At 44.7% G+C, this 27,716-nt stretch overlaps 1 long non-coding RNA gene across 4 annotated transcripts; it reads left to right on the top strand.

Annotated features, from left to right (window-relative positions):
* Positions 1-1,200: 1,200 nt before the first annotated feature.
* LOC108352708 (uncharacterized) lies at positions 1,201-27,716 on the top strand. 4 transcript variants are annotated; one of them, XR_015637265.1, is made up of 4 exons: positions 1,201-1,413; positions 1,777-1,964; positions 25,655-25,742; positions 27,490-27,716. It is a non-coding gene; the product is annotated as an uncharacterized LOC108352708 (long non-coding RNA). The 4 variants fall into 4 exon arrangements; XR_015637268.1 differs by lacking the exon at positions 27,490-27,716 and adding an exon at positions 27,172-27,231 and having other exon boundaries at positions 1,204-1,413; XR_015637267.1 differs by lacking the exon at positions 27,490-27,716 and adding an exon at positions 27,172-27,231 and having other exon boundaries at positions 1,230-1,413; positions 1,821-1,964.

The following is a 27,716-nucleotide window of genomic DNA, read 5'->3' as shown; positions in this document are numbered from 1 at the left end:
GAGGGCGGGAAGCCTTAACAAGGGTAGAACATAAAAAGGGCAGGGACCGAGCTCTGACACTTGGTAGGGATCAAGTGTTATTTAGAATGGAGTTATGGGTTTTGTTTGCTGTGTGTTGGAACGGAGGACTAAGTTGAAGGAAATCACCAGGAAGCGATGAATGGTACAGCAACCCGGGGAGCCCAAAGACGGCTGAGAACGGAAAATTTCCAGTCTCGTTGCTTCAACCAGAGTACCAGCTTCTGGAGCGAGCCACGTGACGAGGGCCTTGCATGTTCTTTGTCTGCGTAGCCATGTCTCAGTTAAAAGAACTGGGTTGTGGCTTGTTTTGTTGTAGGAAGGAGATACTACACGTGTGAGAAAGATTAGTGTGAAGTTACTCTGTCTAATTGTCCTTCCTGTTTCCTAGGCAGGAACATGGTGGAGGAGTTCTTACATACTGATATTAAGAACATTGGAAGGGACCTGTGCACGGTGGCACACACCTTTAATGTCAGCACTCAGGAGACAGAAGCAGGTGGATCTCTGAGTTTGAGGCCAGCCTGCTCTACCGAGTGAGCTCCAGGTCAGCCAGGACTACACAGAGAAACCCTGTCTTGACAAAAACCAAAAAAAACCCCAAACTCCAAAAACCAAAACCCCCAAAACCAGAAGACCCACGGCATTTTATTTTTATTTTTTTATTTATGTGTAAGTGTGTAGATCTATGTAGGTGTATGACACATGTGTGGAGACCCTCAGAATACAGAAGAAGGTGTTGAGTTCCGGTAGGCAACTGGAGTTAGAGATTTGCGAGCCACCTACTGGGGTCATGGGAACCGAATCCGAGTCCTCTAGAAACTAGTAAGTGCTCTTCAGTGCTGAGCCATCTCTAGCCTCACTGTCTTCCTTCCTTCCTACCTACTTCCTTCCTTCCTACCTACTTCCTTCCTACCTACCTACCTACTTCCTACCTACCTACCTATTTCCTTCCTTCCTACCTACTTCCTTCCTTCCTACCTACCTACTTCCTACCTACCTACTTCCTTCTTCCTACCTACTTCCTTCCTTCCTACCTACTTCCTTCCTTCCTATCTACTTCCTTCCTACCTACTTCCTTCCTTCCTATCTACTTCCTTCCTACCTACTTCCTTCCTACCTACTTCCTTCCTACCTACCTACTTCCTTCCTACCTACTTCCTTCCTATCTACTTCCTTCCTTCCTACCTACTTCTTTCCTTCCTACCTACTTCCTTTCTTCCTACTTCTCTCCTTCCCTCCCTCCCTCATCTCTCTCCCTCCCTCCCTCCCTCCCTCCCATTCTTCTCTCTGTCTCTGTCTCTCTCTCCCTCCCTCCCTTCTTGAAAAAGGGTCTCAACAAAGTAACTTAGGTTGAATTCAAGCTCAGGACGGTCCTGTTCAGCCCCCGGAGAGGTGGGACTACAGGTGCACACCACCCTATCTGGCTATTTCTCCCATTTTTAAGCAAGTGTAGGATTCGGGCTCAAGGTCTATAGAACTAAAATTATTTATTTGACTTTAAAAAAAGAATATAAGTATAAAATATACACAAAGGGGGGCATAAATAAAAATACGTACTGTGATTCATTATTTTAGCTAGAATTTAAATTTATTCCTTCATCCTCTTTGCAATTATTCACACATCTCCATTATTTATGCCAAGGATCCTGGTTTCCAGGGCAGTGTTTTAAGTTTTCTTAAAAAAAAAAAATAAAAATTTATTAAGTTAAAATACACGAGCTGATTTACAGGGAAAAATATTACTTCGTTTCACAGAATGTAAAGGTTCACAGTTTTTCTGATATTTATATGCTCTTAAGTCATGGTCCATCGTTCAAAAGATGCACCCCTAGAACAGCCATGGACCAGGCCCAGCAGTGTGCTCAGGGGGGTGTCCCACCTTCAGTTGATGCTCATGGTGAAGTCAGGAGTCGTCAACCTCAGAGCATTTCAGACTCAAAAATGTAAGTAAATTAATAGTACCCTGGGGCAGTGCTCTGACAGGATGGGTTGGAGGAGATGTGGGATGTGAATTCCTGGCGTTTGGGAACTGGTCGTTGAGGAGCCCACTCTTGCTGTCTAATGCCTTTGCGTTTCAATGGGGGCCCTTTGCAGAAGCAGCACCTTAACCCCTAACCCTGAGGGGACCAGGGGTAAGAATTTCAGTGTTATGGCCAGGTCACAGTGGATGGCAGGCACTCCTACCCATGGTGTGGGTAGCTTAGTCTGTATTCTGTTAATGTTTATTGCATATCAACCCCGTGTCTGTCCCCGAGGTATGCTTGGTCTTTTGTGACATATGCATTATCCTTGTTTAGAAATTTCCAGGCACCACATAATCAGGCTGCAGGCTCATGAACGATAAGAAAAAAAAAGAACTTTGAATATTATGCTAGACTAAAGATCAATAGACCGGAATATCAGATACCTGCTCTCAGACTCGCACCAGAGCCTAGATCATCCAGTTTGATGCCTCCTCAAAGGAGCTTCCACTACTCAAGGAAGGGAGGAAGAAAGGAAAGAGGACAGGCTACCTCGGTCTTCTGGAAGATTCCAGGTATGGCCGTACTGTGAGTCCTAGGCAGCTAGGGGCCAGTAGCAGCCCATGGTCCACTCCTAGGGCTGACCTTCCCTGTGAGTTGTATGGCTTACCATTTGCATACTCTAACGAGATGGGCTGTAATTGGCTTCCATTGATTTTGTTTTCATTGAGCTAAAATAGAGTCACAGCTTCTTAGGCTAGAAGAACTGATTGATTTGTGGTAGAATTCAGGACTATTCGGTTGAAGAAATAATTAATTATGTTCTTATTTAGTAATCATCAAGGTTCGGTCGGTTTCTCTGCAGCAGAATGTCCTCAGCAGAATCGAACTTTGTCAAAGCAGAAATGCTTTAAAATAGGTACCTTCACCCAAAACACTGGATATCTCTACTTATTGTTTTTATGAAACTGATAATAATACCCTTCATAGGGAGGAAGACAATAATTATAATTTTTAAAGGAAGGGCTTGCACTGAACAGAGACAGTCTGTATTGTACTTGTGGACATCAACACACAGGAATTTTATCTTTCTGCTCTTTCTTTTCTTCCTCACATGAACCTGTTTTCCGAGTCCAGCATGGCCATGTAAGGGACGGAATGACATGGTTCCTACCCGTGGAAGGGAGACAGCAGGGCCTCTGTCTCAGTCAGGGTTTCTATTCCTGCACAAACATCACGACCAGGAAGCAAGCTGGGGAGGAAAGGGTTTATTTAGCTTACACTTCCACACTGCTGTCCATCACCAAAGGAAGTCAGGACTGGAACTCAAGCAGGTCAGGAAGCAGGAGCTGATGCAGAGGCCATGGAGGGATGTTGCTTACTGGCTTGCCTCCCCTGGCTTGCTGCTTGCATTCTTATAGGACCCAGGACCACCAGCCCAGGGATGGTACCACCCACAATAGGCTGGGCCCTCCCTCCCTTGATCACTAATTGAGAAAATGCCTTACAGCTGGGTCTCATGGAGGCCTTTCCTCAAGGGAGGCTCCTTTCTCTGTGATAACTCCAGCTTATGTCAAGTTGACACAAGAAACCAGCCAGTACAGCCTCCATGAGTGTAGGTGCTTGCTGTGGGCATAAGGCTTGCTTGTATTATAGTGTACGTATTTTCATGCTCCTTCTTGGGGGAATGTCCTCTCTGCCAAGGTTAATGACTCCATGATAATCAGAGACAGCAAGAGTCTGGGAGGCGAGGGTGTGGCTAATGTCTCAGCAAAATGGTAAATGCTGTGACCTTCAGGACAGCCCCTCAAGGTTATAGGAAATGACTCTAAGTACATAAGTTTGGAAATATATAATTTCTCAACCAGAGAACAGGTCTGAAAGAGCAGAGGCAGCTGCACTGTGAGCCAACTTGTCAGAAAGATTCAGAGACAGGGGTGGGCAGATTCACGGTCAGCCTGGGACAGAGGGAATGGTTAATTTCAAGGGTGGGGTCCCACCCAGCTAAATTATTGTCTGTGCTTGCTGTCTCTTTCTAAGAATCAAGGGGTTGGGGTTATGGACTGCTGATTGGGATAATCAAAATGGAACCCGTGTAATGACTGAACTGATTTGTAAAACAAAAGGTTGGGCTTTTGATCTGCAAGAGATGAGCTATCCAAGGAATGTTTGTTTCTTTGTTTGTTTGTTTCGAATTGTCTGGAGATTTTCAGAAAAAGTTGATGAAAGAGAGAGAGAGAGAGAGAGAGAGAGAGAGAGAGAGAGAGAGAGAGAGAGCACAAGCTCAAGCTCAAGTGAACAATCTGGAAAGCTGTCTTGAGTAGAACATAGGCCATCAGCTTGTAACCCACCATTTGGCTTTAAGACATTTGTTTTGCTGCTCCCAGTGACCAACCCTTTCCAAGTGGAGCTTGGTCCGTGGCACCTGTTTCTGTTAGTCTCCCTCCATCTGCTCCTCTGTTCATCCACCTTTAAAATCTAACCATCTTTGAATCCATCTGTTTATCTTTTAACATTTTGTGAAATTCTCCCCGAGTTCATGCAGAGTGGGCAAATTGAACTTTCACCGTTGTCTTTTAGTTTGCAGAACTAGGAGTTGGTACAGATTGGCCCGAAGCCAGGAAGAAAAATAGCCTGGTTTGATTACCTAGAAGTATGGCTCGCTTAGGCAGATAAGTTTTTTTGGTAGGGCCCTCTCTGGATGAAAGATAGCTTGGCAGTTTGAATTGATTATAATGAGAATGTTTTGAACTGGCTTGGTTTCCTGCCAATCTTTTCCTTTTAAAAATTTGTAACAACTGTGCTAAATTGGATTTAATTTGTCACTATTAGAATGGGTTCCATTCATCGAACTGAGGCCTTCTATCCTTTGGTGAACAGATAAAGATAGACATTATAGATATCAATAAATAACCATGCTTCAAGCAAAAGATATCTATTGCTTGGCTCAATGTGTGAGTCACTAAGGTAAGGTTTTCAAAGAGAATGAAATACCATAGCTGCTTGGAAGCCTTACCTAAAGTGGATAGAAGTATTTGTAACAAGTCTGTCCCGGAGTCGGCAGTTTGAAACTATGTAGATAATGTCACTTATAGTTGATTGCTAAACCCTCAAAACCTTCAAGTATTTGGTTGAATTATACGAACTTGTCTCCTCTACTGCTTTACAGCACTGGGAGCTTTGTAACGGCTCGACCTCATATGTATGTGAAAGTGAACTTTACTAAGGTAGACAGCAAAGAGTAGTCGTGAACGGTCGTCACTATGTAGGGAACTAAATACTTTGACTCGATAGTTTGACTATTTAGATTTGGTACTGTATAAAACTCATACTTTTTCTAACATGACCACTTGCTGAGAAATTCAAGGACCAAGCCTAAAGAGGACATATTTTCCTCAGCTGCTAGGGCAAGTCTTAGAAATGGTTCATATATTACTGGTAGCTGTGCACTGACATCCACGAATCTGAGCTCATCCAGATACTATGACTCCTAATATCAAGGGATTTAAAAGTTTAAAGAAGTAATCTAGTCATTTTCCATATATGGAGACATGGCGGCAAAAATGATAAAGGCTGATTCTTTTTGTCTGTATCATTCACTATCGATTAACTCCATGCACTCATATCGAATGTTTTCTGTATTTTCCGGCACTGTAGTTGTTGTACATGAAAGTGAGTTTTGACTCTTTAAAATAGTTCTTTACAATGAAAGACTACATTATTTTATTCTGAGAATTTGCCTTAGAAGGGAGGTTATATAGTTAAGGTGACCAGCTGCCCTGGGTTGACAGGACCAGGACTAGGTAAGGTCAGTAATTGTTTGTGGGTATGAATTAGATCATACAATCCTTAAGTTCTAAAAGACGAAGTGTGTCCCAAGATTTCACTGCGATTTTTACTACATCTAGTGTTTTTTGCTGATATTTTGACAAATAGGTCTTAGAACTTTTATTGGCTTCTTTTCCCTTGTGGCTAGATACATGACAGATGTTGTGGGAGGAAGGGTTTATTTTGGCTCACTGTTTGAAGGTATGGTCTATAGTGATAGGACAGCATGGCGGAGTAAAAGGCATTTATAGTGTTTGGAGCAAGTGGCTGTGACTCCTCACGTATCCGTGAAGCAGGAAGCAAAGGGGTGGGGGAGAGAGACTGGAGGCAGGTCTGGGTTATAGCTATCAAGGCTTCCCTACAACAATCCACTTCCTCTACCTAGACTCCCCATCCTAAAGATTCAGAAGCCCCCAAACCGTGTCATCAGCAGGGAGCTCTGTGTTTGAACTCATGAAACTGTGGCGGCCATTTTAAATCGAAACCATAGTAGATCCTCCAAGCCTCATTTGTTCCCTTAGGGTCCAGCAAAAAATCTGATAAATACTGTGACACTATTACGGATGCTATGGTGTGCTTACAGACAGGAGCTTAGCATGGCTGTCCTCCGAGAGTCCCAACAAGCAGCTGTCCAAGATTTACGTGGATACTTACACCAACCAATGGATTGAAGTCAGGGACCCCTGTGGTTGAATTAGGAAAAGGCTGAAAGAAGTTGAGGAGGAGGGTGACCCCATAGGAAAACCAGCAGCCTCTACCAACCTGGACCCCTGAGATCTCTCATTGAGCCACCAACCAGGCAGCATATACTAGCTGGTCCGAGGCCCCCCCAACACATATACAGCAGAGGACTGCCTGGTCTGGCCTCAATGAGAGAAGAGGCACCTAACCCTTGAGAGAATTGAGACTCCAGGGAGTGGGGAGGTTTGGTGGGGTGGGGACATCCTCTTGGAAACGGGGGAGGAGGAATGGAATGAGGAACTGTCAGAGGGCAGACCAGGAGGAGGATAATGACTGGACTGTAAACAAAAATTAAAGATGATTGTGGTGGTGGTGGCGGTGGTAGTGGTGGTGGTGGTGATGATGATGATGATGATGATGGTTGATGATGATAATGATGATGATGAAGAAGATGATGATAATGATGATGAAGAAGCAGAAGAAGCAGAAGCAGAAGCAGAGGAAGAAGAAGAAGAAGAAGAAGAAGAAGAAGAAGAAGAAGGAGAAGAAGAAGAAGAAGAAGAAGAAGAAGAAGAAGAAGAAGAAGAAGAAGAAGAAGAAGAAGAAGAAGAAGAAGAAGAAGAAGAAATAATAATTAGGTAAGGCCTGACTCTTTAAGATCATACTGAACTCCTAGTTCATGGACTCTGTCACAGACATTTGGCACTTTGGCACTTCAGAATCCCACTAAGCCAGCAAGGTGAGTATCACCGTGTGCATTTTGCTGCTGGGGTAAGTGGTGGGTTCACAGGTATCTTTTGGCTTGAATCAATTCTGTCCCCATCTTAGCTGTGTGACAGTGAAAGAACTCTGGCATTTTTATTTCCCAGATCCTCAGTGGGACAGCATTATGACCTCATAGAGATTGGGGGAGAGGAGCTGAGTGAAACCTAGGAGATGCTGAGTGATTTTGACCCCTCGAAGCGCTAAGTCAAGAAGCGCTGTTTTTGACCACGATCAAATTGCTGTTTGCTGGTGGCCCTTGATAGCTCTGTGACCCAGGGAAAATTGATAGCATCTTTGGACTATGCCATCGAACTTAAAAAGAAAGCCTTAGAGTGCTGTGGGAAGCCAGAACAGCACAGTCCACATGAGATGAAATCGTGCCATGCCGTGTTAAGCACGGTCAGTATATTACTCTACACAGCGTATTAGCATAAAACTGTCCATTGTATACCTTGTTCATCCAAGTTCCAGTCTTTCTTGAAAATTCTATCAAATTATCTTAGCAGAGGAGACAGATACTCAAGGATTCATTTGATTGTTTCTGTCTTAATTTTTCCCAGCTCGCTTCTGTGAATGTCTCACAGGTTCACAATCTCAGTCTCGTCTACTGACACATGCTGTAAACATTGACTAGGTGTCTGAAAAGGCTGCGTGAATGGATATGATATGGACCAACTGTTTTGTATAATGGGCTCAGATCCAGTAGCTCCTTAGGCTATATTATCTTTAGAAATCCATATCTGACTGTGGGCACACACTTCAAAGAAGGCCGATTGATTGATTGATTGATTGATTGATTGATTGATGATCGACTGAGACAGGGTTCTCTATGTAGCCTAGACTATCTTAGAACTCACTCTGTAGACCAGTCTGGCCTTGAACTCAGAGATCTGTTGAAAGACCACTGGGGTGGGGAAGACCCCCACTCAAATCTCGAGACAACGCAACCCCCAAGAACTCACGAGAAATCAGTCTTGATGTAATAAACAAGAGGTGTATTTGAGGAACCAGAGCTCTGGGGATGACACGTATCTCACACAGGAGACAGAGGAGTCAACCCCAAGCCCAATTAGGGGAAGGGATTTATAGGGAAAATTACATAGGTAGTTGGCAACAGTCACACAAAGCAATTTCATTGGTTTGTAACTTGGGCTCAGTTCAACTCTAGGCCACCCTCCTTCTGGGGCAAGCTGACCCTAATTCTCGTTTTCCTCAGGACTGTTGAGTCAGGCCTTATTGAGGCCAGATGGTTTGTTGTGGCTATAGCCAGGCTACATCCCCAAAATATGTTATGTTATTCTTTGCTGTGAGGTGCACTTGTCCTCACAGCAGGGTCAGTGGGGGATAGTTTAAAATCTTTATTCTTTCACTGTCTGCCTCTGCCTCCCAAGTGCTGGGATTAAAGTTGTATGCCACCGCTGCCCTGACACTTGTTTACAACAGTATTTTACAGCATGTGGGGTATAGATTGCCATTACCTTTTTAGAGACAAGGAAATTGGGGCCTTACTTCTAAAGTGCCCTTAGGAGATTAAGGTCAAAATGGCTCTCCTAACTGCAGAATCCATGACAATATAGGTATCATCATTTCGGGTGAGAGTGTTGATTTGGGGGTTTTTGAGTTAATAGTTACACAAGAATGATATATTATTTAACAAAATTCTTAGCATCATTTTATGCGACACTTTATAGATGAGTATCTGTGCCCCATATTTGAACACTGTAACTATAGTCTACGCTGGCCACCCAGAGTTCATACCAATGTCACAGGTCAAAGGTATAGCGCCCATCAGGGTGGCTCTCACTTCAAATGCTGCAGACAGACTAGAAGGTCCTCAGGCTACACGCACTTCTGAGCAGTATACTACACATTCAGGAGTTCCCATAGCTTGTCTAGGGTTGGTCATTTAGCATGAGACGTGTGCAGGATAACCCGCTTAAAATGACAGTTTCATTATAAAAAGACAGATAGGCGGAGTCTAGACTGTTCGGAATAGACAGCCTTGTGAACTTTCTACACGTGAAGTAAGGTGAGCTCCCTCTCCCAGCATCTCAATGGTTTCACCAACCATGAAGCTCACCTAAGCTTCAGTACCTGTACTGGCTGGTTTTGTGTGCCAACTTGACTCAAGCTGGAGTTACCACAGAGAAAGGAGCCTCAGTTGAGGAAATGCCTCCATGAGACCCAGCTGTAAGGCATTTTCTCAATTAGTGATCAAGGGTGGGAGGGCCCAGCCCATTGTGGATGGTGTCATCCCTGGGCTGGTGGTCCTGGGTTTTATAAGAAAGCAAGCTGAGCAAGCCAGGGGAAGCAAACCAGTAAGTGACATCCCTCCATGGCCTCTGCATCAGCTCCTGCTTCCTGCCCTGCTTGAGTTCCAGTCCTGACTTCCTTTGGTGACGAACAGCAATGTGGAAGTGTAAGCTGAATAAACCCTTTCCTCCCCATCTTGCTTCTTGGTCATGATGTTTTGTGCAGGAATAGAAACCCTGACTAAGACAGTATCCAACATTTTTATTGAACTTCTTTATCTCTTGGCGCTGGATATTGGGCACAGGGCTTTACACCTGCTAAGCAAATGATGTCAAAGGGGTGTGCTTGTCAGATCCCTTTGACATGAGATACAGACACAGCATGAGCCACAGGGACACTTCCAACAATAGGAAAATTGCTAAGGTGTGGGGACGTCCTCCTGAGAACTGGGACAAGAACATCTTCATTATTATATAGACCAATATTCTAAATAGGGCAAGGATAAACTAATATTCAAGGGAACACATGATGCAGGACGGAGGAAATATAGTGAAGTTGGTGGCATCTCTGTAGGGTTTGACCCCAGCCTCCTAAAATCTTTTCCAGGGTAACGAGTGTGGGAACCTCTGAACACTCCCTCATGTAAAGGAGTCTGAATTTGTTGATTCGAATCCACTTGCTTACAGGGGTGAGGGTGGTAGGGAGGTTTCTCAGTGCAGAATGCCTTTCAACGAACAATACTCACAGTAGGCCATCACTTACGTAACGAATATGTATTGAATGTCTATCATAGACCGGAAACTGTCACCCATCAGTAGGATACAGATGGGAATAAAACAGACAAAAGCATGGCTTTTTTTTTTTAAATCCTTCTTTTCTTGCAGCTTTCCTTCTGGTTGGTAGAAACAGTAAGCAGATAACCACTGGAGTATGCTAGTCAGGTGACGACAGAACACACTTTGGAGAAAACAAATTGAATGCCCAGAACCTGTCGCTGCTCCTCGGCAGGCTGGGCAGCGGAGGTCTGAGTGAGCATTGGATTCCAGGGCAAAGTTTGTAATTTGTTGTTGCTGCCTCATGCCCTCTGCCTTAGGGGAAAAAAAAAATCTGTCCCTGAGTGTTTAGTGAGTCTGCTTGGCCTTTTGATTCTGCAGTGATTAAATGCCAGCCTATTGGGAATTAGTTTTATTTTAATTCAAGGTTAAATGTAGAAAAGACCTCCCACTCCTCCCATCTATCAAAGCGCAGCTACGGATCTTCTGAGGTGCCAGCTTGTCTTTGAAGCCTCCCCTGACCTCCCCCAGGCTAACTGCAGTTTTCTCCGTTCTTCCTCTTGGGGAAAACAGCACTTAGCTCGCAGGTGTGGCAGCACGTTTTATTGTCTTCCAGACAGGATTACACGAGTATGAGCTCTGTTCTGCCAATAAACTGTGTCGTTTCCTTGGCGCCAGAGGCTCTTTTTCCTGTGGTTCTCCCTGTGTGCGGCTTGCTGCATCTCAAGGAACTTTAGCATGCTGGGTGCGCAGCCCCTGTTCAATGAACTATTGATTGGGAGAGAGACACCTGCTTGCATGCTTAGCAGCCCCGATATCTGATTTGCATTATGTAAGTTTCTTATCTAATTTCCACTGACGTCCCAGATGAATGAACTTTTCACCAGGCTCTTTAAGGCATTGGTTCTGACCGTTTCTTAGGAGAACATTCCATCGTCAAGACTTCCTGATGAGGTAGTAAGCAGACATGTATGTATCGATGCTTTTCCTATCACAGAGGGATAATCAGTCGGTACAGGGCTTGCAGATATAAATGAATATACCAACCACCACCACCTCAATTTCACTCTCTCAGAAGGTAACTATTGAGTGTTCTCCTCCTCTGGGCACGTAGGAAACACCAGGAACACCAGTATATAGTACAGGCCAAGTCTAACATAGTGATTCAAATGTTATTATGGCTTACACAATAAATGAATTATAATTTCCATAATTATTACATTTAGTATTAACCTTTTGATATGTGCTATCTATTTGTTAAACACTTGTTTTTATAATTTAAGTGTATGTGTTTGTGCCTGTGTGTATGTATATGTGAGTGTGCATATGTGTATGTGAGTGCATGTGCACATGTGAATGTGTATGTGCACATGTGAGTGTGCATATGTATATATGAGTGTGCATATGTACATGTGAGTGTGTGTATTATGTGTGAGTATGCATATGTAAGTGTGAGTGTACATATATATATGTGAGGGTGTGTATGCACATGTGAGTGTGCATGTGCATATGTGAGTGTGCATATGTAAGTGTGAGTGTACATATGTATATGTGAGTGCATGTGCACATGTGAGTGTGTATGTGCACATGAGAGTGTGCATATGTATGTGTGAGTGTGCATATGTATATGTGAGTGTGTATGTGTATATGTGAGTGTGCATATGTATGTGTGAGTATGCATATGTATATGTGAATGTGCATATGTATATGTGAGTGTGTGTATGCACATGTGAGTATGCATATGTATATGTGAGTGTGTATGTGCATATGTGATTATGCATGTGTATATGTGAGTGTGCATATGTATATGTGAGTGTGTGAATGTACATGTGAGTGTGCCTATGCACATGTGAGAGCAGGTGTCCTGAGAGGCCAGCTGTGTTAAAACCCCTGGAGCCAGAGTTACAGAGGGTTGAGAGCTGCTGGGAACTGAACTCCAGTCAGTTGTGAGAATGGTTCTCACTCTTAGCCACTAAGTCATCTCTCTAGGCCCCACAATTTAGTCTTTTTAAAAAACATTTCTATTGGATTTTTTAAAATTTATATTGCAAATGTTATTCTCTTCCCAGTTTCCTGTATAAGCCCCCGATCCCATCCTCCCTCCCCCTTATTCTACGAGGGTGTTCTCCCTCTCATCCACCTACCCCTTCTCACCTCCCCGCCCTGACATTCCCCTACAATGAGGGGTCCAGCCTTGGCAGGACCAAGGGCTTCTCCTCCTATTGGTGCCCAACAGGGCCATCCTCTGCTACATATGCAGCTGGAGCCATGGGTCTGTCCATGTGTACTCTTTGGATAGTGGTTTAGTCCCTGGGAGCTCTGGATGGTTGATATTGTTCTTAAGGCCTGCAAACCCCTTCAGCTCTTTCAATCCTTTCTCTAACTCCTCCAATGGGGGGACCTCATTCTTGATTCAGTGGTTGTCTGTGAGCATCCGCTTCTGTATTTGCCATGCTCTGGCCTCTCAGGAGATGGCTATGTCTTTCAGGGATCATTTCTATAGTTTGTTACAATTTAGTCTTAAAGGCAATATACAAACTTCAAAATGAGATCATGCTACTGTACTGTTTTAGCCTGGCTTAAAAAACCAATATGAACATTTCTTTGGGTCTGGTAGTATTATTGCTATAATATCATTTTTACTAGCCAATAATGCCTTGTTCTAAGAATGGCTCAAACTTTCCAGCTGAGATGCATTGATTATTAACTGAAAGCAAATTGCTGGCAGTGGAATTTTTCTGTCAAAGGATTTGCAAAACCCACTCTTATGGGTCTGGCTAAGCCGTCATTTCTACTCCACCCAAAGACTGGAGGTTCGCACTGGTCAGAGTGTGAGAAGAGTATTAGCAGATTTATTTGGTTTTCATTTAGAAAAGAATTAACCTGGGCCATGTGTTTTTGCTGGTGAGCATGTGGTCATTTCTTACTCATTGATCTCTAATCTGCTCCACAGTGGATAATGAATAAAATTTGTAATCAGTATTAGGCCAGAGAAGCCTTTTGCTAAGGTGGAAGTCAGGACTATTGGATGGTTTCAGCCCTTAGACCACAATGCGAGGAAATGACTAATAGGTCCTATCCTGTATATTTATGTTAATGGATTCCTCAGTTTGGCCAGTGTCTTGTCCTGCCGTCACATGGAGAAAGGGTATTTAAGAAAAACCCTGGCCTGAGAATGTCAGGAACACCAGGAGAGAGCTAGGGTGAACGGTCCTAGTGTCACTAATGAGACTGTAAAGGGGAAGTGGTTCCTGGCCCAGGGGAGGGGGGTAAAGAGCAGCAGTCAGTCAAAGGCTACAGTGTGCAGGCGGGAGAGCCAAGAGGAGGCATGCTGGAGCGCATGCGCACGGCAGCCTGCCTTGTTTTTACCCTAGGGCTTGAGGGGCTGTCTAGTCTGATAGTGGCAGTGTGACATGTGACTTATAAAGTACTATACAATAGCTCCTACGTATTAACACAGGGTCTACGGAATTTCTATTTTTCTTCCTAATGGAAGGCAGTGGATCAAACAGCTAACAGGCCTAGGAGGTGGCTGTGGTGTGGCGGGCACTGAAAGACCCGGTGGGAAACAGCTCTAGAACGGCAGCCGGAAGTCTAACTTCCATCCCCTATCCCACTGCCTGCACCATGAGCCAGACTCCCCAACCTCCGCTGGCCCAGTCGCTTCATTCCAAGGCAAGGGTTTGAATGGTTCTTTTGGCTTTGGGGAGCGGGGTGATCTCTGATGCTCTCGTCACCTTAAAGCTTGCACAGGTTCAGGGAAGGCTCAATGCATTCTTCCCGCACAAATCTAGGGGATAACTTAAGACTTGAACAGATTTAGTCCGTCGCCTGTCTCCTGTGAGCTTTTTTGAGTTTCATTAGGAAGAGAGGTTCTGTGAGTTGTACCGTAACTTTACTGCGCACAAGGGACAGCCTGGTTTTTCTCTGTTTCATTATCTTCATTTTTTTCCCTTTCAAGTCTCATGCAGCCCAGCTAGGGATGGAACCCAGGGCTTCATGTATGCTAGGTAAGCAGTACCGAGTTTTTATCAATATATTGATCATCAAGGCCTGGCTTCAAATTCATAATTACAGCGGAGAGCAATCTTTTACAGTCCTGCTATTCCTCTGTTAATTTTCTTAACTTTCTACATTACCTCATAAAACCACGGACATTTTGTAATTTGCAGAAAGGGTTATTGCTAAGGCCATGTGCTCTGATGGCTTTCAATGGTGGTGTGTCTTCATCAGACCTAGAGAAAATGTGTGTGTGTGTGTGTGTGTGTGTGTGTGTGTGTGTATGTGTGTGTGTGTGTGTGTGTGTGTGTGAGTGTGTACATCCACAGGGAGAGAAAAGATGAGGTAGTCTGACTTTGAGGAGAACATTTGCAGATTTTTATCTGGAACACATTTTATTAAAATTGCAACAAACTTTATAAAATCAGATGTATGGTTCATTAAGGGAACATTACCTTACAATTATGATTAATTAGATTAAACTTATGAAAGTGTGTTATTTGTTCAAATCAAAAGGGTGGGGGAGGATGATGGATGGAGACGGAGTGTGATAAATGAAGAGAGCCGCTGAACTAAATTGAATGTGTATTCATCCGTTCTCACTTCATAACTAATGATAAATTGAGCATGTCACATTTAACAATACACGTCTGGGCTTAAGCACACGGTTTCGGCTCCTGTTCTCAGTGCCTTGTGAGGGTCGGGAGAGAAGAACTGAAATTTTACTCACTGGTCTCTGCCCGCCTCTCACCTTGGAGAACACAACAGATACTTGCTCGATTAAGAGAACGCACAGAGCTGTTAATTCATCGTAAAATTGCCCTCCCTCAGATAGCGCTCCGGCTACTTGGAAATAGATTTATCCTTACCTAAAATGGACACGCCCATTTGGAGGCCCATTTATATGGCTGGGGTAGAAAGCACTGAGAGGTGGAGAAGCAACTTTCTTTCTAATGCCAAATTATTATTATTATTATTATTATTTGTTGTTGTTGTTGTTGTTTTGATGCTAATGGACACGCCCATTTGGAGGCCCATTTATATGGCTGGGGTAGAAAGCACTGAGAGGTGGAGAAGCAACTTTCTTTCTAATGCCAAATTATTATTATTATTATTATTTGTTGTTGTTGTTGTTGTTGTTTTGATGCTAAATGGAAAGAACTCATTAGCGAGGCTGGGAAGTGTGACGGGGAGGGACAAACACGGAAGCTGCATCAGTTTCCTGCGACCCGGGCTCTGGAGAATTTAATTACATCATCATTTTGCAAGGATTATGAAGCTGGCTTTGGGGTCAGGGAGGGAGGGGGCGGGGAATAGTTCCAGTGAGACTGAAATTAGACACATTCGCCACATAGACTCAGGAATGGCTTTTGGAAAGAATCCTTATTTTTCCTGTAAGAGCTCAGGAGCTATGATATGGGATGTGACACAGGGCAGTGCCCTCTGCCCTCTGCCCTCTGCCCTCTGCCCTCTGCCCTTGGAGTGAGGGCCTGTGGAGCGAGTGACAGTTGCTGTCAAGACTGCACACTTTTGCCTCACTCTGCTCTTGAGTTTTCTGGAAGGGTTTCAGTAGATTCGCTTTGTATCGTTGGTGAAGGTGTCTCGTCCGTCGGTTCAGATTTTATCTGTACCTCATCATCCTCAAAGCACTCCCTCAAAGCTCGATTTGAGAATTCCTAGCTTGATCTCTTCGGCGACATGGAGTTTTTGAGGGACTGAGTCAGATACTTTTCATGGCACCATACGCATGGACCACACACCAGGACAGACTTGTGGGTGAGAATTATGCTACCCCTCAGGGACGGAGAGCATCCTAACAAGTAGAAGGCAAGAGGGAGGATGGTCGTTAAGGTGCTTCAGATGATGGTTCTGACACAAGTAGTTATTCAGGGTTCATACTATGGTTGTTCCATAGCTGTGGCTCCTGACAGGAGGCTGGACCCAGCAGGAGACGTTTGCCGCTGTCCAGACAGCTTTTGTTCATCGTGGTTTTGGGTGAGTATGGTTTCTGGTAGTACAGGTTAGACAAAGACGTTGCCAGACTTACCCCAGAGAGTAGGTAAAAATCAACTGTATGGCATCCCCCACCCCTTCAAAATGTCACTAGAGGTAAGGCTGAGAGTGCTACTTGTCAGTAAGGCGTGATTCTGAAGGCTGGGATAACCTAACACAACTGAAGGCGAAATTTCAGGTGCTTTGCAAAGCTGACACGTATCCATATCTGAGGATGTATGAGGAGATGTATTTATTTAATGTGTGTGCCTGAGTGTATGTATTACAGGCGGTTGTGAGCCACCACGGGGTGCTGGGAACCAGACCCCGGACCTCTGTAAAGTGTGCTCCTCTTAACCGCTGAGCCATCTCTCCAACCCCCTAAATTTCATTCTTTTTAAAAATATTTTTTTATTGGATATTTTATGTATTTACATTTCAAATGTTATCTCCTTTCCCACTTTCCCCTCTGGAACCTCCTATCCCATCCCCTCTCCCCTTGTTTCTATGAGGGTGCTCCCTCTCACACCCACCCACTCACACCTCACTGCCCTGGCATTCCCCTACACTGCAGAATCGAGCTTCACAGCACCAAGGGCCTCACTTCTTATTGATGACCAGACAAGGCCATCCTCTGCTACATATGTGGCTGGAGCATGGGTCCCTCTGTGTGTACTCTTTGGTCAGTGGTTTAGTTCCTGGGTTCTCTAAAAGTAGTACAAGAAACATGTGGGCCAGTACTATGTCGAGTGAACACTAAATTCAACTCCTTGACTCTAACACTAATGACTGGGAGTGTGATGTACATTAGGTTAGTCTTAATTCCTGAAGTTACCCAAATACTATTACTCTGCTTACATTTTTCCCCTAGTGCGTCCCCCCAGGAATTCATCTATTAGATCACAGTGAGGTTCTTAGGGTGTTCAGCCTGTCCTTTCACATAGAGAGATGTTGGAAGGGTGAACCTTGGCCTTACGATTCGGTGAGACCAAAGCAGAATTCATTTTCCTTGAGGCTGCTTATCCAGTCAGGCCATGTCTCTTTTCCCAGGCTAGGCCATTGCTCCCACTTGTGGGGATGGTTTCTCTGTCAATAACGACTTGTCTTTGGGAAAGAGTACCCCGAAGGTGAGGGGAGGTGGGGACACCCAAGCTACGCTAGAGCAAGAAACTGTCACACTTGTCTGAGCTTCGGCGCGAAAATACATTTCAGAGCGAAGACAATTCATCTCTCAGGTTTCACTCGGGAGGAATATTTACTCAGCTGTGGGAAGAGGCCGATAGCGAACATCCGAGCTAATGAAAATTTGATAATACTGTTCTGGAGGTAGCCTGGATTGAGTAGGTTCCTAGTGTCAGAATGTGAGATGATAAAGAATGTCGGGGACACTTCCTGAAGGGAACAGAGCATCGAGAGATTCCCCCCACCATCACCCCAGAGATGCAGGCCCTCACTTTGGCAAGAGGAAGAAAGACGATATTTAGTCCCTGGGATTTTGACTGTTGCTGTCAAAATTTAATTTAAAGAGAGTATAAACGAGGATCATTTAAAGTGTACAATTCGGCAGCAAGAGGTGCATTTTCAATGCTAGGTAACCCCCACACCGTGTCTTCCCAACATGTTTGCAATCATCTGAAAGAGAATCTAGTTTACCAGCAGCTGACTCCCCATCCTTATCCCTGCTGGGCCTCAGGTAGTTGGGATTCCATACCCTTGCTATGAATCTGCCGCTCTGGGTATCTTCTGCAAGGGGGAATCATACCGTGTTTGCTCTGTGTGTGTGTGTGTGTGTGTGTGTGTGTGTGTGTGTGTGTGTGTGTGTGTGTGTGTCTGTCTGTCTGTCTGTCTGTCTGTCTGTCTGTCTGCCTGGTTGCTGTTCATTCACTTAGCATTTGGGGTGCCCAGTGGATGTCAGGCATGGAGGGTACTGGATAAACACGAAACAAAAGCCGCAGCAGGAGAGGAGGAGGAATGTGCACCTTCACGACTTCACAGGTTCACTGAGACGGTCCTCAGGATGACCTAAGTTGGATTCCCAGAACCCTCATGGTAGAAGAAGAGGACCGACTCCAGCTCACGGTCCCCAGACCTTAAATGCACACTATGGCGTCCCTCCGTCCACTGCTTACAAGATTAAAAAGAATAAACAAGTGGGAGTTATTTATTTTTCCTGAGCCAGGTGTGTTCGTGAATACTTATAATTCTAGAATTCAGGAGGCAGAGAGAAAGAAGTAGGACCACCAGAGGTCAACCTTGGATATGTGGGAGTTGGAAGCCATACTATGCCATGTGAAACCCTGTGTCAAATACCAGAACCACAGCACAACAAAACACTGTCTCTTAATTTAGTAATAATGAGAGTAAAACCTGGCATTCACACACTGTTTCATATTTCTTCACTCAAAGACATTGTGCCCCATTTGATGTTTATTATTTTGGAAAAATATGTCGCTCTTTTAGGGTTGAAGTAAAACATTCATTTACCCACTGTCTTAGTAAGGGTTTCTTCTCCTGCACAAACATCGTGACCAAGAAGCAAGTTGGGGAGGAAAGGGTTTATTCAGCTTACACTTCCACATAGCTGTTCATCACCAGAGGAAGTCAGGACTGGAACTCAAGCAGGTCAGGAAGCAGGAGCTGATGCAGAGGCCATGGAGGGATGTTTCTTATCGGCTTGCTCCCACTGGCTTGCTCAGCTTGCTCTCTTATAGAACCCGGGACCACCAGCCCAGGGATGGCTCCACCCACAATGGGCTGGGCCCTCCCGCCTTGATCACTAATTGAGAAAATGCCTTACAGCTGGGTCTCATGGAGGCACCTCCTCAAGGGAGGCTCCTTTCTCTGTGGTAACTCCAGCTTGTGTCAAGTTGAGGCAGGAAACCAGCCAGTACACCCACTTGTCAATAGTTAAAACTTTCTAGTTTAATTGTATAGCTAGAAACATTTTAACTTAGTATTAACCCCAAGTGATGAACGGGAGGGGTGGGATTCCACACCAGCGTGCCCACTTCCTCCTTTATTGAGAAGTTCAGCACTATGTCTCCAAGAAGGAAACTGGAGATTCCAAGGTCCCAGAGGAAATTAACAGCAGAGTCAGAATTAGAACCCACAGCCCGAGTATCTAAGGCTCCACTGGGCTGAGCTGCCTGGCAGACACGAAATTTTTCTTCCCCGCGTGCCTGTTCTCAGTGACCTCTACTGGTGCCCACCAAGCATGAAGAAAAAGTAACCGTCCATGAATTCCCCTATGGGTGCGAACAGTGCAAATTGTTTTCTTTTGGGGTCAGAGCTTTGCCTTCTGCCATTTCAGACGCGGTGGAAGGCTGAAATACATCATTTGAGGGGTTATACGCCATGTCACCCGTTACTGACTGGTCCCGGCTTTTCTCTTGGAAAGCAGCTCTCTCTTCTCTCTGGCATTGTCTGTAGGATCCTGTCTACCTGCTAAGCCCCAGGTACCCAAGGAGACTGGAGGGGACATTCTGCTCCCATCCAGATGTAGCAGAAGGGAGGGGTTAGGCATTAGTGACCCTAATGCCTTCCTTCTTGCCAACTGTATTTGTCCCTTGCTCTACAAACACCGCCTTTTCCCTCTCTGCAGTTTGTGGCTTGACACAGCCTCGTGGCACTTCCCCTCTGATACTGTCTCATAAAACTTTCTGGTAGGGATATAATTGCCCAACTAGCTCTCCAAGTTATACCCTGCCCCTCCCTTCACATCACACCGGTAGAGAAAGCATTTACGCTTGACTCTGTGACTCCCCTCGACCAAGTTCCGTCCTTTTATCACAGAAAGGCTTTCAAGTATGCACTGCAGTGCATTTACTTTTTTTCTTAATATAACTTCCATCCCTCATTCCTTGTCTGCTTGCCAAAGAGGAAAATAGATGGGCCTGCTTGGAATAATCAAACGAGACACCGAGAGGAAAAATAGGGCAAGGAAGAGTCAGTGGCTAATTTACTGGGGACAATGCATTCATTCCAGTTCAGAATTTTAAAGCTACCATCCTTGGGAAAATAACTTTTAATGGCCGTAGTGATATTTCAGTGACAATAATTGAGTCTTATTGGGAACAGTGATTTCAGGTCGTAGGAGAGAAGGAGAGGGGGTGGGAGAGTAGTGTTAGGGTTACTGATTTCTTTGTTCACATTTGCACATGTGTACTTTGGTTCTATGATGGTTCAATGCACCACATCGGCCGCCTTGCCTCTCCTGTCTTTTTCTGACCCCCAAAGAACTTGCTGTTCCCCTGTCTCTGCTAGGACACACACGACTGTTGTGTACCACTCTTAGTCTCGAAGTCCTGGTGGTTCTAAGACTGGATCTCTCAGGGATCCCAGACTAGGCTAATCTTCATTACACACACACACACACACACACACACACACACACACACACACACAGAGACATACACACTGCACGCGTGCCCAGAGACATGGATCCTTTAACCTGATTCTTGTTGATTTTGCGTCATTCTGTTTCACGTTTGTTTTGTAGAACAGCCTCTCAGTATCTCAGTATTGTAGCCTTGCTGCCCTCAAGCAGAATCTCCCGCCCCAGCCTCCTGAGTTCTGAGATTACAGGTGTGTGCCGCCCACGGTTAGTGAGGGGTCACGTTTTCACACCATTTGCCATAGTCATCCAAGTGTTCTGTTGTATCTAGAACTGCCCTTTTGGTTTACCGTCTAGGCATCCCTTGGTCTACTTTCTATCCACATTACCAGCGTCCCTAGTCTTTTGTTAAGTATATTACAATCTCTCTCCACTGAGCTCCCTGGCTCCAATAGGTCCACACAGGTGTGCCTTCTGCCTGGACTCTTCCTCCGTCTCCATCTTCACCTGAAGGGGCGGTCCTGCATACAACCTGTTTGCTCTGTGACTCTGGGGTACCCATTGCATGCCATTAAGGTGACATTCACCAGATCAAGGCGGAGTTGAAACACAGGGAGTTGAAAATGGATGAGGAGATCATGTGCACTTTGGGCTTAGTATCTCACCACATTAATATCTTAAACAACTGAAGCATAATATTGGAACCAGGAAACTAACGTTGGCACAAGCACACGTGGCGATGTGTGTGTGTGTGTCTCCACGTGTAACTCAGTCACTATTGCTATGATTATAGTTTCGTGTAACCATCCCTGAAATCTAGAGACTTAACTGTATTGTCTCTTTGAGGATCCCCTCTGTTACCGAGGTCTATATAACTGGCTCACCGTTCCTGACCTTCGGTGGACACTAGTCTCCTCTCTGTCTTGTGTCATTTACATATGTGATAAGAATTCAGTTCTAGTCTGTGCCAAGTGAGCTTTGGCTTCTCTTCCCACTGGTACAATTCTCCTATAGGAGAAGATTCCTGTAGGCTGTGTATGTCATAGTCTATTCCTTTGTCACAGTTGAGTATTATGCTCTGTGGTATATATGCGTCCCAGCCTTACCAGTCACCTCTGGGATGATGTGTGGCGATTTCTAGTTTTCCAACTCTTATAGAGAAAACCATAATTGATGTGTTTGTATAAGATTTTTTTTTATTATTATTGGCACAAATGCTGAGTTGCTGGGTTATAGGGCAATCGTGTGCACAGGTTTACAAATACCTTTTATTTATTCTTCGAGAATTTAATAGATATGTTGTGATGATATGTACCTTCCACACCCTACCCCCCAAACCTCTGCCCAACAGAGTGTCCTTCCAGCTCCATGTCATCCCAGGTGTGGCTACTGCGGCCTGCATGCTCAGGGGCGTGAGGTCATCCACTGGAGGATGGGTCATCTACCATGGCCGCAGTCCAGAAGAGAACCCCTCCCCCCACGTAGGCCTTCAAATGAATGGAGACTGTTCTTTATTATTTTATTACTATAGTTTTAGTTGATGGAAGAGTTGTTGGGATCAAATAGAGGAGGGCTGGGTTCCCTCAGCTGTTGACGTCTTGTACCCCACTTCTGCCCTCCATTACAGACTCACCTTGAAAGTCACCACCACAGTCATGATTGCTGTGATTTGGATCGAGGGGACATTCACAGAACCAAGACTATGCCAAACGACTACAGATTTCATGATTATAATGCATGACTGTCCTGCGTCCCAGGACTATCCCTATGAAATTATCGTCGTGCCTTATGAAGAGAAAGGCAATAGGGTATTTGATGGGCTTTCTGCTGCCTCTACTGGATAGCTAGTGTGTAGCCTTCAGCCGTCTATAACATATTTACCAGTCAATCTTCTTGCCAGTGTAGCTGGACTGTGGGTCTCCTCAGAGTTCCTCCTGATTCTGGCTACTTTCCAAGATGTATAGTCTCGTGGCCTGAGTCTTAGAAGCACGAACACTTTACCTCCAGTTCTAACTTTAGGATAAGACATTGTTTAAAAGTTTGAAACAGGGGGCTAAGGAGATGGCTCAGCAGTTAAGAGCACTGAGTTCAGTTCCTAGCACCCACATCATGTGACTCACAACTGCCTGTAACTCCAGCTCCTCTTCTGGCCTCTGCTGACATTGTACTCCTGTGTATAAACTGCCTGCCTGCCTGTCTGTCTGTCTGTGACAAACACACACACACACACACACACACACACACACACACACACACACACACGATTTAAAATTAAAGAATAAACTGACTGGGTGGTGGTGGCACGTGCCTTTAATCCCGGCACTTGGGAGGCAGAAGCAGGCAGATCTCTGTTGAGTTTGAGGCCAACTTGGTCTACAGAGTAAGTTATACAGAAGGCAGAGCTAATTTGTCCTGCCTACAAGATGCACAGGGAGAGAGCTGGAGTGGAGACTGATAGAACAGTCAGCCAATGACTGGCCCAGTTTGAGAACCATCCCATGGGCAAGCACCAATCCCGGACACTATTAATGATACTCAGCTATGCTTGCAGACAGGAGTCCAGTATAACTGTCTCCTGTGAGGTCTCATCCAGCATCTGACAGAAACAGATACAGAGACCCACAACCAAAGATCAGTCAGACCCCGGGGAATCCTATGGAAAAGCCAGGGATAGGATTGAGCAAGCTGGGGCAGTCAAGGACACCACAAGAAGACCTACAGAGTCAACTAACCTGGGCCCATGGTGGGCACACAGAGATTGAACCACCAATCAGAGAGCATGCTGGGACTGAACCCAGGCTCTGTACACATATGTAGCAGATGTGCAGATTAGTCTTCATGTGGGACCTCAATAATTGGAGGGGGACTGTCTGACTCTGTTGCCTGCTATTGGATCTCTTTCCCCTGGCTGGACAGCCTGGTTGGGCTTCAGTGGGAGAGGATGTGCTTAGTCCTGCTGCAAACTGATGTCCCAGGGCTGGTGGGTACCCAAGGGAGCCTTCCTTTTCTCTGAGGAGAAGGGGAGAGGGTAATGGGGGGAGGGACTTATAAGGGCAGGACTGGGAAGAAGGAGGGAGGAGGGGGACTGCGTTGACCAGGATGTAAAGTGAATAAATAAATTAATGAAAAGAAGAGAGAGAAATTCTGTCCTTTTTTTTTTTTTTTAAATAAGGTAGGTGAGGTGGCACAGGTATTTAGTTCAAACACTTTGGAGGCAGAGGCAGGCAAATCTCTGTGAGTTTCACGCCAAGCAGGACTACAGAGTCATACTCTGTCTTCAAAACAAACAAACCAAAACAAAGACAAAAGCCAACCAACAAACAAAGCCCTGATGAAATATAATAAATAAGAAGTAAAACAATAAGTGGACCAGTGGGACGCAAGCAGAGTAATTGTCACCACGGCATGTCCTTTTGATGTCTATGCGTGGGCCACCTTGGCGATCATTTTAATTATCTAGGATATGTTGGCAAGCATTTCCTTGAAGGGCCAGATAGGAAATATTTTAGATTTTCAGGCCATAACATTTCTGTCACACCGACTCACTTCTGCTACTGTAGCGTTAAGGGCGCCCACTGTTTAGGCAAATGTGTGACAATAAAGATTTATTTATAGGATAAAGTGGCAAGCCTGCAAGCCCTTGCCTGCAGCCCCACACCTACGGAGTGGGATGGGTCCATTTGGACAGATCGTTCACTGTTTTTAAAAGTGTAGATTGTGAGCTTTGTGTTAGGCTTTGGTTTGATTGCCCAGTAAGAACAAGAGCGTTGTGTGTCTTGAGGAAGTGTTTCTATGACTGTCCTGGGGACGACTGCTGCTTTTCATCTAGCCGTATGTGGCTCTAGACACTTAGGCCTTTGGGTGCTTTCCATCCGGCTCACTCTCTCGATATTAGGTCAAGGAAGTCGTGTGTGAGGGAGAAGCTGAGAGAACTTGTTGAAGATAATGCTCTCACCTCCCAGCCTGCAGTTCTCTCTATTTCCGTGGTTCCTTCTCAGACCTCAGGGAACGGGAGCCCCCTCTCCTTGACCAACATTTGTTAACATTTAGGAGCTGCTCTAGCTGTGTTTGGCTCATTACAAGACTGGCGTCCCTGGAAGCACGTGGTTCTTTGCACCTTCCTGTTCTCTCCTCTCCCCATCTCTCTCTCTCTCTCATTCCCTCCTTCCCAAGACACAGCCCTGTCTCCCGGCTCCCAGATGTGAATTCTCTCACGAGCTCTAATGTCACGTTTCCTCGTCATAAAACTGTAAAGTTTCCCTCCCTCAGAGCTCCTAGCCCAGGAAATGGCTTTCTGAAACAAACCCTTAATTTTTACTTCTCTTTAACAGTTGGTATGTTTCTCCACACACGCATCTGGGGGCAGAACAAGCTTTATCTGTTTAATTAACACAGCAGAGGTAGAAGCAGCTTTCTTCTCAGTGATTTTTTTTTCTCTTTTGTACAATGAATTCTGTAGTTCCAGTGCAACTTAAGCAACGGCCCACCCAACGGCTCTTCTCTGCAGTCGACCCATCTCTACGTTTCGCTTTGATTACGTTAGGCATGATAAAAAGCAAGCGAATGTATCTTTTCACATACAATATCCAGAGTCTCCCTCCTCCGTGCCCTCAGTGACAGTTATTTACACATATTATTTCAGGAGCAAGCAAATTCTAAAATGGCGTCTTTGTGCTCTAACGAGTTTAGAAGGCCTTCGTTGGGCCTGCTCTCACGAATACCGACTGTACTGAAAACAGGGGCCATGCGCACTATGGGGAAATTTTTTTTTTTTTTTGGTTCTTTTTTTCGGAGCTGGGGACCGAACCCAGGGCCTTGCCTATGGGGAAAATATTAATGATGGCACATGGACTTACTTGGTACGACTGTCCCTGGGGCTCCTACTATGGGTTAAGAATGGAAACCAAAGTCGAAGCAGAGATAGGTTTGGTAGGATTTTTATCAAAGATTCTGAATGCAGAGTTCTTCATGGAGAGCCTAACACGGGACAGCGTCGCTATCTCCAGGGAAGCTTTGCTTCTTTTCAGTGCTTTTCTTTTTGGTTGCAGGGGGAGAAAAGAGGAAGTGGAGGAGAAGGCAGAGGAAGCGGAGGCGATAGCAGAGGAGGAGGAGATGTGGACCAGTCATTAACTGAAGGTACATGTGTACGAGATTTATAGAAAACATGAATTTCCCCTGCAGTCGATGAGAAGTTAAGACTTTTATTACCTATAAAATCCTCGATTTACAGTTTTAATTACTGTCAATTAAAATTAGTCTGTTATTATTATTAATTTGCATGTGTGGCATATGACCTGGGCATGTAAATGTGTCCATGTCCATGTGTAGATGTGTGACCCGTGTGTGTGCTTCTGTGTGCACTGTAGGATCTCTGTCTACGTGATCTACTTTCTCTTACATTGATCTCCAGATCTGGCTTCCAACGTGTATCTGCTTGCAGTTTCCTAAGCATGCCAAGCAATTACAATCTTCTGTTTCTTCTTTAGCCTCCGCTCTAGTCCCAGAAAGATCTTATTTCAGTTCCGTATGTCTGTAATGCCTTTCTGGGCTCAGTTTTCATGGTTCTTAACAAGGAATCTCCGACTCCAGGTTGCTGGCCTTTCCCCTCTCACCTTCACTGAGTACTCTGTACTGAGCCCTGTTATAACACTATCTCCCCCAGGTTCCCTGTAGCGCTTAGTAAGCACCCCCAGAAGCACCCCTTTAATTTCAAAGTATAAGTCATGCTTATCTGCTGATTAGCTGAATGAATAAATGTCAGGTTACTCCCAGTGCCATTTAAGTCCGAGGAAAGAAAGGTTTAAGCCTCCATTTTCTTTGCATACCAAAGATATTGTATAGTAACCCTTAATGAGGCTGTCCATGTAATCTTACCACATGATAAACTCAAAATTCTGAATGACGCCAAATCACTGGCTAGATAAATAGTATTAAATAATTACAAGTTGGAACACAGAAAATTTCACACTGTGGTCTATACGGAAGGTTATAGCAGAGGTGTTTATGCAGCAGACGAGAGATTGTTCTGTTGTTATGCTTAAATTCTCGATTGTTTCTTACTTTTCACTGGGGTTTCCACTGAGGTAATTTACAGTCAACAGTTCGAGACTAGAAGGATAAACTGTTCAAGAGAGTAGACTAAATTCGCACGTTAAAATTCTTGGAAGTACACCAGCTTTCCTTGCACCCTCATGGGCAGTTGATGTCTTCTGCGAGTCACCTTGATTTCCCACTCAAACTTAGTGCGAGAACTACATCCGTCCATACCTCGGACCACAGACGTGAGCCGATGTGTTTCCTCTCAAGACACTTCTGCTATCTCTCTGAGTAAGGCCAAAGGGATGGTGAGCTGGTTGTTTCTCAGAAACTCACTTAAATTAATGCCGGTTCTGCTTCAGGGTAACATGGAAAAAGGCCAGGGGCAGCTGTGTGTCAATGTAAATTACATATAATTTGAACAGTGTTCATGCTGATGCATTCATCCAAACTACACCGACTATAAACAACCAGGAAACTGGAAAGGCTAGGTTATTGTTTTGTTTTGTTTTGTTTTGTTTTTTTACAGATGGAAGAAACAATGGATTCCATATCATCAGTGAGTCATAATAAAAACCAATGAACGAACAAGTCTGTTACTAAGACTCCATTTCCTTCTCTGAACATTTCGTTGTGCTCCTGGGACTGGGGGGCCTGGACTTGCTTCGACAGCGTGTTAATCTCCTAAATGTCTGATAGTTTTAAATCTGGGAATCTGGCTTTCTAGGATCTCAGGGGGTCTCTGTCAAGACAGAGACTAATGTACCTTTTAATAAGTATCTAGTTAGCTTCACTTAGACATTTTAAATGTTTATAAACATGTGAATCCCATCTGCATTCTTTCCAGGCCCCGAAAGTGTGACACAGCGTGGCCACGTGTCAACATAATGGCGACTGAGTGTGATAGGATTTTAAACGAAGGGTCAACGTTACACAATTCAGAAGAATTTCCAAGATGATTTAGAAGTCAGGATACGGAACCCACCAGTGATTTAGAACTTCTGGTAGTCGTTATCGCATAAAATTATTATAAATTAATGGGCTACACTAACAGGTATCTGTTACATAAGAATC

The sequence above is a fragment of the Rattus norvegicus genome, chromosome 14 (assembly GCF_021556685.1).
Source record: "Rattus norvegicus strain SHRSP/BbbUtx chromosome 14, alternate assembly SHRSP_T2T, whole genome shotgun sequence".
Taxonomy (NCBI): Eukaryota; Metazoa; Chordata; class Mammalia; order Rodentia; family Muridae; genus Rattus; species Rattus norvegicus.
This window is presented reverse-complemented; position numbering and strand designations above follow the sequence as displayed.